Below are 12,443 nucleotides of genomic sequence, written 5' to 3'. Positions count from 1 at the left end.
AGATTTTAAATTTTATTTTGTCTATCACACTTTACTCTGATTCATTAATTCCTGTAGGAACTATTCATTGACCCCCTATTATTGACCAGACACTGGGGTAGTTGGTGAACAAGACAGGTGAGAACAGAGCTTTTATTCTAGTGGGCATGTGAGGTTTCGAGGAGTGTGCTAGCTGGAAATCATAAGGTGCTGTGCTACTTTATTTAGGTTGTCAGAGAAGGCCTCTTCAAGGAAGAAACATTTAAATTGAAGCTAAAGGTTGTATTGGAGCAACCTGTTTAAAGACCCATGGGAGAACGAGTGAAGGAAACAGCATGTGGAAGATCTCTAATACAGGAAAGACCTTGGCATATTTTGGGAATAGGAGGAAACCAGGGTGATTATGGTTGTCCATGTTTAGTGCAGCATGTTGTCCCTTGGAGAGGTAGATCACGTGACGAGGGCTTTACATTTTACTTGTTGTACAGCTGGAAGCCCAACTGATGTATAACAAAAATTTCCTTCGCTCTGGAGCTTCTTATATCTACTGAGTAGTAGAGGACAATTTTGCCAATTTGGGATAAAGTCAGTAGCTTCTAGTTTAACTTCATTAATTCTGGGTTCACTCAGACCCTTGGGTAAATAATCAGTCCTTTGGAAAAATTGTTTTTCCACATAGCTCTTGCCTTTTTTTTTTCTGGGGTAGAGAGTATTGGTCGAGAAGCCTTATAATTTTTCCTGGCATTGTGGAGGGGGCATCTTGTCTTTGGGCCACTCTTCGTCCTTGTCCATTGCTAAGCTGTACCTTGACTGGCTTAGTCTTGAATGGCATAGTCTGCTCTGCTGCATCTGAGGCTGATGTCCCTGCTACTACCATGACCTCTGGTCAACAGGTCTATGTGTGCTGGACCCACCTTAATTCTGGGCTCTTTTGGGCACACTGGCCCAAGGCAAACTTCTTAATAGTTTCTACACCGTGCTGGTGTGCTTGGGTCTCTGAGGCAACTTTTCAGGAATTGGTCTGGGTATGTCATTGGCTATTAACACTGATATAGTGGTAGGTGCAAGGTTTTGCTAAAATACTTGCAGTTCCCTGGACCATAACTTAGGAAAGGGAAAGATGGTTATCTTCTCTTCTGGGGCTTCCCCACAAACATACTAGAGACTTTTCTCGCCCTTTCTCAGATGGGATAAGAGGCAAGAATTCCAAACTTCTAGCTAACTATTTTCTACCTCATCTTTCTCTCTGTATTCCTTCCCCTCCCCCCCTTTTATGTCCTCTCGATTGTTATGGGAGAACTGCACTTACGCCATCACTTGCCACTTCCTGTATGTGGTAGTTTACAGTATAAACTCTGCCAGCAAAGTTTTCTTGCTTTGGTTTGTGGTATTTAAAGCCAGGGTCTTAGAATTTAAAAAACCCTTAGATATTGCAAGTGAAATTCTTAGCTTTTGAGAGTTATGGTTTCCATGGATTAAGGACCTAAATCTAAAAGCTGAAAGTATAAAACTCTTAGAAAAAATGTAGGTGTAAATATGCATGATCTTATATTAGGCAACAGCTTCTTAAATATGATACCAAAAGCACAAACAAAGAAAAAAATAGATAAATTTGACTTCATCAAAATTCAAAACTTTTATGCATCAGAGGTTACTATCAAGATAGGGAGATATTGAAGTACCAGTATTTTTTCACAGAGAGTGAGTGGGTCCAGAGCTCGGGATAGACTTCTAAGCTAGAGATCTATATTTTGTCATCATCAGTGAGTAAGCAATGTGCGCATGGTAATCCCCGGATGGTTGTGAGAAGAACAAAGAAAGGAGTCCTGAGGGAGTATCAGTCTCTAAGCGTTGAGTAGAGAAAGGAAGGAGTGACCTGAAAGGTTGAAAGAGGAGTATGAATTATCATAGAAACTTCCCCCACTTAACTCTAAGCTCCTTGAGGGCTTGACTGTGCCCTGTTCATCATTTTATCCCCAGTTCTTGTCATAAAGTAGGTGTCCAGTAGATATTGTTAAATGAAAACTGAGAAGTCTTAAGAAATAGTGGTCAACAGTGTCAAATGTCTCAACTATCAACTGACATAAGGACAGAGATCAAGGAGCTGATCGATTGTCTTCAACGGAAGAATGTCAGTGGAGTCTCTGTGGTAGAGATACAGCCAGATTGCTGAGGACAAAGAGTGAACGGTTGCAAGAGAGGGGAGGCAGTGCAGACATTCTTTTCCAGAAGCTTGAAGGATAGCAGGTAGAGCGCATGTTGCGTCAAGATGAGAGAGACATCAGCATAGTGATATGCTTCACAGGCAAGTCAGTAGAAAGGGTGAAGTTGATACAGGAAGAAGGAGGTATGTGAGACTTAACATATTGACTTAACATTATCCTTAGGATTAGAGGGAATGGAGTAAAGATACAGGGTTTGAGTAGGAGTAGGAATATAGTTTGCACTGATGTGGGAATAATGGGAGGAGGGATGGTGTCAACCAAGAAGTGTTTGGGTCGTAGATGAGGAATTTGGGGCCTCGGTACACTTGGTGAATTTTTCCAATGAGGTGGGGGAGATAAAGTCATTAGCTGAGATTATAGGGGAAGGAGATGGTGATTGTAGGGGAGGTTTGAGGAGAAAGGGAGAATTTTGAGAAGGCTATTGGGGGAAATGAGAGGGCTAACTTAGCAGGATTACTTAGAAGAATTGTAATGACACATTTTTCATGGCTCTGGTATATGTAGTTGTGTGAGTGATCTTCCCCCCCACCTCAGGGCTCGGCAACCTGAGTGTCTGAGCAGACAAGTTGAACAAATGGATTGATCTTGGTCTGGGTTTAACAGGCCAGTGTGGCAGAAAGGGAGGCAAGAGTTTCCAGCAGTGGCAGTGTTTGAAGTGATGAGTCATTGAGCCAAAGCTGAACAGGGAACACCTGAAACCAGAAAGTGGCAGTTGGGATATGAAGTGGTTGAGACTGGATGTTGGAATTTAAGATTAAGTTAAATTGAAGCTTAACTAAGAGGAGCAGTTGCTGGTTATGACTGAATGTGAGAGCTGGCTATGGAATGGGTTACTGAAGCAGAGAAAGTGAAGGTTACTGGGGTTGAGCAGATAAGGGAAGTGTAAAGCTAGGGTGTTAACAGGAGTCAGCACCACAGAACGTGAGTTGCTCAGAATGGTTCTAGAGCAAGGGGTGGGAAGATTCTGAACCAGGTTCCAAAGTCTTTGGTGAATGTGGGAGAATGACCCAGAGGACAGTCGATGGAGGAAACAAGGAGAGGGAGGTAGGAACAGGACAGACACCTCAAAAGAGGTACTTTGATATGAGGGTGAAGAACCTCGATAGTGAACAAAGAATGACTTCCATGCTGTATGTTTGCTGAGGGGAGATAGAATGGCTGCACTCAGATTTTAGTTTAGACAAGAAGACTGCTGGAATGGTTTCTCAAGTTGGTTCAAGGTTTTGGGTGTTAGTTTACAGTGGAACAGTGTAAAGGGTTATCAGGAAGTATGGCTAGTGGATTTGTGTGATGGTCAAGGAGGGGAGAGTACATAGCAGAAATGAGATCAGAGTGCAGCGGCAAAGGGGAATTACTTGGAGGGGCTTATGTTTTGGATGATTGTGATAATGATGAAAAACATGGTGGTCTTAGCTGATCTCCAAATTTTTGTTAATTTTGTGGGAAAGTATGTTTATGCTGACAGACTGACATACCGGGTTATGCACAGAGCTAGATGACTTCATTGTTTTCAGGTCTACTTAGCAAGGTTTAGCAATCTGTGGCCTTTGCTCAGCATGTCATAAAGAACTCTAGCGTGGGGCTGTTTTCTTCTTTGGTGAAGGTTAGCCCTGGTGAGGGGATGGCAGGGTGGAAGCGATTGGTGCTCACCTGATCTTTTGACCTTGACAAACTTGTGTCTAAGGGGTGGGTGGGTGGGTAGAGACAATCCTGAGTCCAAATTGGGGTGAGAAATCTTAAGTTGTCAGGCCTTTTGAGAGCCTAATGCCAGCTTGAGGGGGAATGTAAAAAGTACCGAGGCCCAAAAGGAGGGAATAGCAGTAAGAATGATTCATGATCTCCTTGATGACTTCAAAATTTAATACTCCTGCAGCAATATTTAAATCAGATTTAAGTTAAAAAATATAACCCAAAATGCTACATATTAAATGTCTATTTTTGGAATTAGAAAATGTGTCCATTTATAAAGTTGCAAGACCACACTCTCAAAGTTTTACCTCTCCCAAAATGCCTTTCTTAAAACGAAAGTTTCTACTACATTGCTCTTTGGTATTTTTAAACTATGCTTTCAGACTTCCTTAGGTTAAGGAAGACTTAGAATCATGATGCATGGTGTTTTCACAGAGCCTTGGTATGTGCTCTTGAACACTTACCTGGATAAGCATGGAGTAATGTATAGGTAGAATTGTTGAATCATTATATTGTACACCTGAAACTAGTAGAATACTGAATGTTAATTATACTTCAATTTAAAAAAGCATAACATAAAATAAAATAAGTTAAAAAAAGAAATATTGGTGTGTATGGTTTTACTATGCAAACTGAGAACAATTCTGCTAGCAGAAAATATGATTTCCTTGGATACATAACCATCTCTACCTCTCACAAAATAATAGATAATGTTTGAAAAAAATCATGTCTTAATATTTTCAATCTTTTTTTTTTTTAAGATTGATTTATTTATTTGAGGGAGAGGAAGAGAGAGCAGAGAGCAAGTGAGAGAGAACACAAGTGGCGGGGAGGGGAAGAGCGAGAGGGAAAAGCAGGCTCCCGCTGAGCAGGGAACCCTATGTAGGACTGGATCCCAGGAGCCCAGGATCATGACCTGAGCTGAAGGCAGACGCTTAACCGACTGAGCCATCCAGGCACCCCTTTTTCAATCTTTTTAACCACTAGGCCAGCCCACCTCACATCATTTCTTTTGTCATTTATTAGAACTTTAGCTCAAAGGCTAGGTGGTGGCAAGTAAGAGTTAATGAAAATTTTGGAGAGAAAATATGACCTTTTATTTTTTTGAGTTTTTAAGAAATATTTTAACAGAAAGGCATACTCAGTAAAGAAAACTTGGAAAATACAGGAAAGGAGGAAGAAGGGTCATCTGTGGCTCAAGTCAACCATAGTTGATGTTTTGATGTATTTTTTTTTAATTTAGTTTTTTCTCTTATATTTTGATTATTTGGTGTTTTGTTGGTTTGTTGTTTTATGCTTATACTGTGAACCTATATTTGTAACCTGCTTTTTTCATGTAGCATTATTCATAACCTTTATAACATCATTTGTAATGACTGCATAATAGAACGAATGTACCACTCTGTATTTCATCCTTCCCCTAAAATTAGACTTTTTGTGTACAGTTGACCCTTGAACAATACAAGTTTGAGCTGTACGGGTCCCCTTAATGCGAATTTTTTTCAATAAATACAATATAGAACTGTAAATGTATTTTCTCATTTTTAGGATTTTCTTAATAACATTTTATTTTCTCTAGCCTACTTTATTGTAAGGATATAGTATATAATACATATAACATACAAAGTAGGTCTTAATCAACTATGTAATTGGCTCAACAGTAGACTATCAGTTAAGTCTTCGGGGAGTTAAAATTATACTCAGATTTTTGACTGAGTGGGAGTCGATGCCGCTAACATCCACTTTGTTCAGGGGTCAGCTGTATTTCTAATTTTCTAGAATATTAAACCATGTTACGATATGTGTATTTGCATAAAATTTTATCATGTATTCTTTATTTATTTCCATAGTGTAGGTTCTTGGAAATGGATTTGTTTGATCAAAGGCTATAAGCATTTCTGAAGATCCTAACATATTGCTTAGAAAAATTCTTAATGATATAGGGCGCCTGGGTGGCTCAGTCGTTAAGCGTCTGCCTTCAGCTCAGGGCGTGATCCTGGCGTTATGGGATCGAGCCCCACATCAGGCTCTTCCACTGGGAGCCTGCTTCTTCCTCTTCCACTCCTCCTGCTTGTGTTCCCTCTCTCTCTGGCTGTCTCTCTCTCTCTGTCAAATAAATAAATAAAATCTTAAAAAAAAAAAAGAAAGAAAAATTCTTAATGATAGGGTAACATAATTGGCACTTCCAGCAATGACTGTAAATTTTACAAATGGGCACAATAAACACCAAATGCAAAAAACACTATCTGAATATCTTCAAATCTATACAGAGGATATGAGACTTACATAGATGGCCATATCTTGATAATGGAAAACATTTTTTTCCTTAGTCAGATGACTCCAGGCTGGGTGATGACTGAACAGGTAACACACAGTATTCTGGATAATTGAATGACAGATCTGATGAGGCAGATGATGTTCGCTTGAAGACAGTGTCAGGTATGGAATAGAAAACACAATGGTGTTTCATTTCAGTACATGTATAGGTTCTGGGCACTGAATTCATGTGCTGGAATCTGTAAGGAGATGCTCTATTATTAAGGATACAACTCAGGAACAGCCAAATGGAAGAGCCATGAAGGGCAGGGTATGGGGGAAGGAGCACTTCCACGCCCACTCTGGACATGTTACCCTTCTAGCACCTTGATGTGTTCAGCAACTGGGAAGCACTAACTGTGTTGTTTTTTAAACAGATTTTATTTTAGTGATGGAATTCTCTATTATTTCTCAGAATATGGTTTTTGTGTTGTGGTTTTTGTTTTAAAGACATTAAGCAGTCTTCTTGATGGTCAGTGAAAAAGTGGGTTCCATCATATGAGTTTGAGAAGAAGCTACGTACCGTATCCCTTTCCCACTAGGTGATTAACCATGAACGTCAACTTTCATCAGCTTAATAAAGGCTCAGGGAAACGACATTACCACTAACAATTTAACGTTTATTGAGTACTTAGTATTTTGAGGCTCTGTTCCAACAATCCCACATGTATCCATCTTCACAACAAGTCTGTCTTCCGCAATTACCTCCTTTTGTTTACAGATGAGAAAATTGAGGTCCACGTTGGTAAAATAACATGCCCAAAGTTAGAAACATGGCTTAGTTGGTGGAAGAGCCAGGACTCCATCCCAGATAGACTGGCTCCCGAGGATTTTCAAGCATTACATTGTACTATTTGTAACTGGAAAGAAGACTGGTTTAGTGTTTAGTGCAGCATTTCTCAAACTGGCTTAACAATGGAAGCTCATTGTCTTCAGTATTTCTATAGGGATTAGTTTTCCATGGAGTTAACTGGGAAGTGTTGCCTTCAGCCAGCCTGCACTGGTGCAGTCTCTTAAACACTATTATTTTAGAATAGAACTCTTTTTTTTTTTTTAAACTTGGTTCTCTGTTGATTATATTCAGTGCTATATTTTTTTTTTTGTTATTTTTTTTTTAAAGATTTTATTTATTTATTCGACAGAGATAGAGACAGCCAGCAAGAGAGGGAACACAAGCAGGGGGAGTGGGAGAGGAAGAAGCAGGCTCATAGTGGAGGAGCCTGATGTGGGGCTCGATCCCATAACGCCCTGAGCCGAAGGCAGACGCTCAACCGCTGTGCCACCCAGGCGCCCCTATTTTTTTGTTAATTTTAAATGTTATTAAAAGACTAGTATTTCGACTTCAAGGCATTTTATGTTTCTTTTATGACCTTCCTAGGAATTTTTAAAAAGTCAACATCACTCTACACTACTTTTGAGGTACTAAAACACTTTATAATCCAAATCACTATTTTACTGTTCTTTCCGTGCTCTTATATTATTATAAATTTTTTAATAAAAATTTCTTTACAAGATAAACTGACAGCTTTTTAGTGCTATGGAACATGACGGTAACTGACATCTTGAGATTGAACCTTGGTTCTGCCTCTTTACAGGCTATGTGACCTTAGAAAAGTCACTTCATTTCTCAAAACTTATGCTTCTTCCTCTAAGAGACAAGGTTAATATCTTGCAGGGTGGCTGTGAGAATCAAATGAGAACATTCATGTAATATCTGGCACATAGAAAGCCCATGACAAATGTTAATTGCTCTCAATTCTATACCATGAATGAATAGCAAAAATAGTTGGAAAAGAAAGGTCAGTTTTAATTTGAACTGCCTCAGTGTTAACGCTGACATCAGCTACATTTCTGATAAAGTGATGTTTTCCTGATACAGGTTGTATGGGAGTTAAAACCAGTTTCCTTCCGGCTTTCCAACTGACATAATAAGCAAAACCTGACTGGGCAAACATAGACCTATTTATTAGATCACTTATTATTAATGTTAAACTAGCTCTGGTGCTGACTTATCCTGTTCTTTTTGAAATTTCACTGTTGTCATTTAAAATCTGCCAGACCTTCAGAAGCTTCACAGAATGCTAAAGGGTTTAATCCATCCTCCAGAATATGCGAAGTTTATTTTCCAAAGTGGTTCTCTACATCCAGCAATATGTTCAAAATCATGCATGTAGGACAGACTTCGCTTCTATTTTTATGTTTGCTACTAGAGGTTTGTTCAGTTTTCCTGGCAGTCAACTTTGGAGTTTAGGGGGCAGTACTTAACACATCTAACCAAAGCATGAGTAATTATTGAAAACAAAGCTATTAAAGGAAAAATCTATGGAGATTTTGCAATTTCCCAATGACTTACTCCTTAAGGAAAAAGAAAATGGGTTTGTTTTGAGCTGTATGTGGGGAGATCTCTAGCATTCTGTCCTAAGTACGTCTTCTAGCCCTGATATCTAGTAAACACTCAGTAAATACTTCCTGATGGACTGAATTTGATTTCTAATCCCAATTTTGTGCCTTTCGACTTCTGTAAACTTGGACCTTCTTGAACCTTCTAAGCTTCAGTTTCCTCTTATGTAAAAAATGAGGTACCAATATTTGTGCCCCAGGATTGTTGTAACAATGGGGTGTTCATGCATTTAAAATAGCCAGCACAGGGATGCCTGGGTGGCTCAGTAGGTTAAGCATCTGCCTTTGGCTCAGGTCATGATCCCAGGGTCCTGGGATCGAGTCCCACATTGGGGTCCTTGCTCAGCGGGAACCTGCTTCTCTCCCTGCTTGTGCTCTCTCTCTCTGACAAATAAATAAATGAAATCTTAAAAAAAAAAAAAAAAACAACCCAGCCGCACAGCATGTGGCACCATAGTGGGCACACAGTGCATTGTATGTTTTCCCAGACACCTTGCTTTGTTCTTCAATAATATTCTCTTCAAGCACTTCTCAAGAACTTTCTCATTCCCTAAACACTTAGAAGCCATTTTCAAAAGAGAATATGAGTGTCTGCCAATTAAACTGAAAATACATTCCTTTGTAGCCAACACTTGGAATGTTTCAACAAAAATGAGTGTATCCCTGACAGACTTTAGTTTGAATTCTGGCTTTACAACTGACTATGTTATGACCTTAGGTAAGTTACTTAACCGTCTGTAAAGTATCGTGAGGTCGATATGAGTAATAGTATGTATAAAACATCTGGTTCCAGTGCCTGGTTTGTGTAGGTGCTAAGAGATTTATTATTTTAAGTTGAGACTTTTATTTAATCTGATAATTTATGTAATTAATTCATGTATATTAAGGGCCTACTTTATTCAAACCCTGTTAAGAGCAGCCAGGAAGATTGTGAATGAACATTGGGCATATGATTATGTAGGTGACTAAAGTTGGCCTCACCTAGAATCAGGTTTGGCAGAAACCTGATTTTTCCTTTTTTTTTAGATTTTATATATCTATTTAGAGAGAGAAAGTGTGTGCACGTGTGAGCAGGGAGAGGGACAGAGGGGGAGGGAAAGAGGCAATCCCAAGCAGACTCCATGCTGAGTGCGGAGCCCGATGGGGGGCTTGATCTTACAACCCTGAGACCGCGACCTGAGTGGAAACCAAGAGTCAGGTGCTTAACTGACTGAGCCACCCAGGCACCCCCGGAAGTGGCATTTTCTATTGTATCTGAAGTAAAATAAGTTAATCGGCTGCTATTGCATTTGACATGACATTTTTTAAACGTTGCATTTCTCTATTAAATACTAAAATTTAAAAAAAATGAATAATACTCCATCGTATGGATATACCACATTTTATTTATCCACCGGTTAGTTGATGGATGTTTGGGTTGTTTCCACTTTTTGGCTATTGTGCATGATGTTACTATGACCATTTGTGAAAATTTTTGTGTGGACGTATGTTTTCAGTTCTTCCGGGTGTATAGCTAGGGTGGAATTGCTGGGTCACGTGGGAACTCTATGTTAACTTTTTTGAGGAACCACCAGATGTTTTCCAAAGGAGCAGCATCACGTTCCGTAGTTTTTAACGTGTATTTCAGGTACTTGAAGATATGAGAGAAAAGTTTATTAAAATGTTAACCTGAGACTATTAGTTCTAATGACAGCCCTTCTGACAAGCCAGATGGAAGTCTCAATTTGCCTATTTGCTTTTCAAAATGAAAACATTAAAATATAAACCCACACCATAGAAATAGTGTCAAAATTTTCATGCCCTCTTGTTCCTCTACTCACCCACTTCTCCTAGAAGTTGGAATATGATTGGAATTGATGATGTTTGCTTTCATATAAGTATAGGTTTCTAAAAGTGATATATTGAGGTTCCTGCTCCACTTTTCCTAAGTGGATTTCATGTTTTATTACATAGGTTACTAATGCCACAACATCGAACATTGCTTTTTTATTTTTATTTTTTTATTTTTAAAAAATTTTATTTATTTATTTGAGAGATGAAGAGAGACAGAGAGAGAGCACAAGCAGGGGGAGGGGCAGAAGGAGAAGAAGCAGACTCCCCACCCAGCAGGGAGCCCGACGCGGGGCTGGATCCCAGGATCCCCTGGGATCATGACCTGAGCCCAAGGCAGACGCTTAACCAACTGAGCCACCCAGGCGTCCCAAACATTGCTCTTTTAACAGAAAACATTCTTGAAACAAAGTTCAACATAGATTTAATTATTTGTGATTAAATTTTCTTGGATATACAAAATTTTTCAAAACTATCACATAGATTTAATTATTTATGATTAAATTTTCTTGGATATACAAAATTTTTCAAAACTATCACATAAAGACCTCACCTAAAAATCTCGATGTCAAGGATATTGTGTTAATGTAGTAGGTAGTTTAGAGATGCTTTTGTCTCTTTGGCTGATGACATTACCTGTGTCTGCTTCCACTGTTGTCAGTAGTCAGTATCAACTCTTCAACCTCCTCCATTTGTTCTGGCAAATATTTGCATAGCCTTCATAAATTTACAGAAAATGAAATCATTATAAAGAAAAAAGTAAGTTGGTTTTATTGGGGGTATAGAATTTTAGAGCAGAAAGGGTGCTCAAAAGAAATAACATTTATGGAATAATTTCTGATGCTAGATTGGAGCTTAAGTGCTTTTTATGCCATATCTCATTTAAGTTGGCAGTCTATGACTTTTGTGTTTGGAAGAAGAAATGAGATTATCAGTCATTCTGAAAAGCTTGAAGTGAGCTCTCTCTCTCTCTCTCTCTCTCTAGGATAAATTAATCTTTATTCCTATGTGGGTACATTATAGAGATTGATTTGTTTTCTTAGAGTGATGAAAAATTAAGGGAGTTCTTTTTAGGTAAATTTCTCTCAGGTTTTAAACTGTGAAAATAAGTATCGTTGTGGACACTAAATATGTTGTTTACTAAATTCTATAGTATTAACCTATGATTTTCAGTTATTTTTACAATTATTTTGGTGCCTAAAATAATTTGTTATTGTGTTGGGTAACTTTATATCTATTTTACTTCTGAAATATCTAAGAATATGTAGCTGCATTTGAGCTAGAGAAATACTAGGTTTAATCAGATCTTTTTGTCTGAATACCGACTCTTTCAAAAAGTTTTTTAAAAATATTTTTGGGGGACATGGTATTAAGTTTGCAATTGATAAGCTTCTGTACTAATTAGAAGTAGAGCAGAAACTACAAATCAGAAATCTACCTCAAAAAATTAAAAATAGAACTACATATGATCCAGCAGTTCCACTTTTGGGTATATATCTGAAGGAAATGAAATCACTATCTTAAAAGAGTTATCTACATCCCCGTATTCATTGCAGCATTATCTACAATGAAGACATAGTAACAACCTGAGTGTCCATCAGTGGATGAATGGATAAAGAAAATGTGATACACACACATACGCTGGAATATTCAGTCATAAAAAGGAAAGAAATCTTGCTATTTACAAAAATAAAAGATGGATGAAACCTGAAGGCATTATGCTAAGTGAAAGACAAATACTGTATGATCTCACTTATATGGGGAATCTTAAAAAAAAACAAACAAACCCAAAGGCCCAGAAATAGAGAACTTATGGATTAAATTGGGTTTTGGTGATTGCCCAGGGCCTCAACTTTATTTCGTAAGTTTGCTTCTCTGGAAAAATATTTCCCAAGCTTTCTAACAAAGTATCACTGAACTTGGAGAAGATAGCCTGTGCATAAGTTGGAGACTTTGCCTATTTTGAAATGGGGAAATCTTGTCTCAGCATTACTGAGTTAATGT

General features: G+C 38.4%; 1 protein-coding gene across 1 annotated transcript in view; it reads left to right on the top strand.

Moving 5' to 3' along the window:
• SHLD2 (shieldin complex subunit 2) overlaps positions 1 to 12,443 on the top strand; it is a 76,704-nt gene that overhangs the window by 13,052 nt on the left and 51,209 nt on the right. The gene's annotated exons all lie outside the window — the stretch shown is intronic.

Source organism: Ursus maritimus, unplaced genomic scaffold (genome assembly GCF_017311325.1).
Source record: "Ursus maritimus isolate PB19 unplaced genomic scaffold, ASM1731132v1 scaffold_7, whole genome shotgun sequence".
Taxonomy (NCBI): Eukaryota; Metazoa; Chordata; class Mammalia; order Carnivora; family Ursidae; genus Ursus; species Ursus maritimus.
This window is presented reverse-complemented; position numbering and strand designations above follow the sequence as displayed.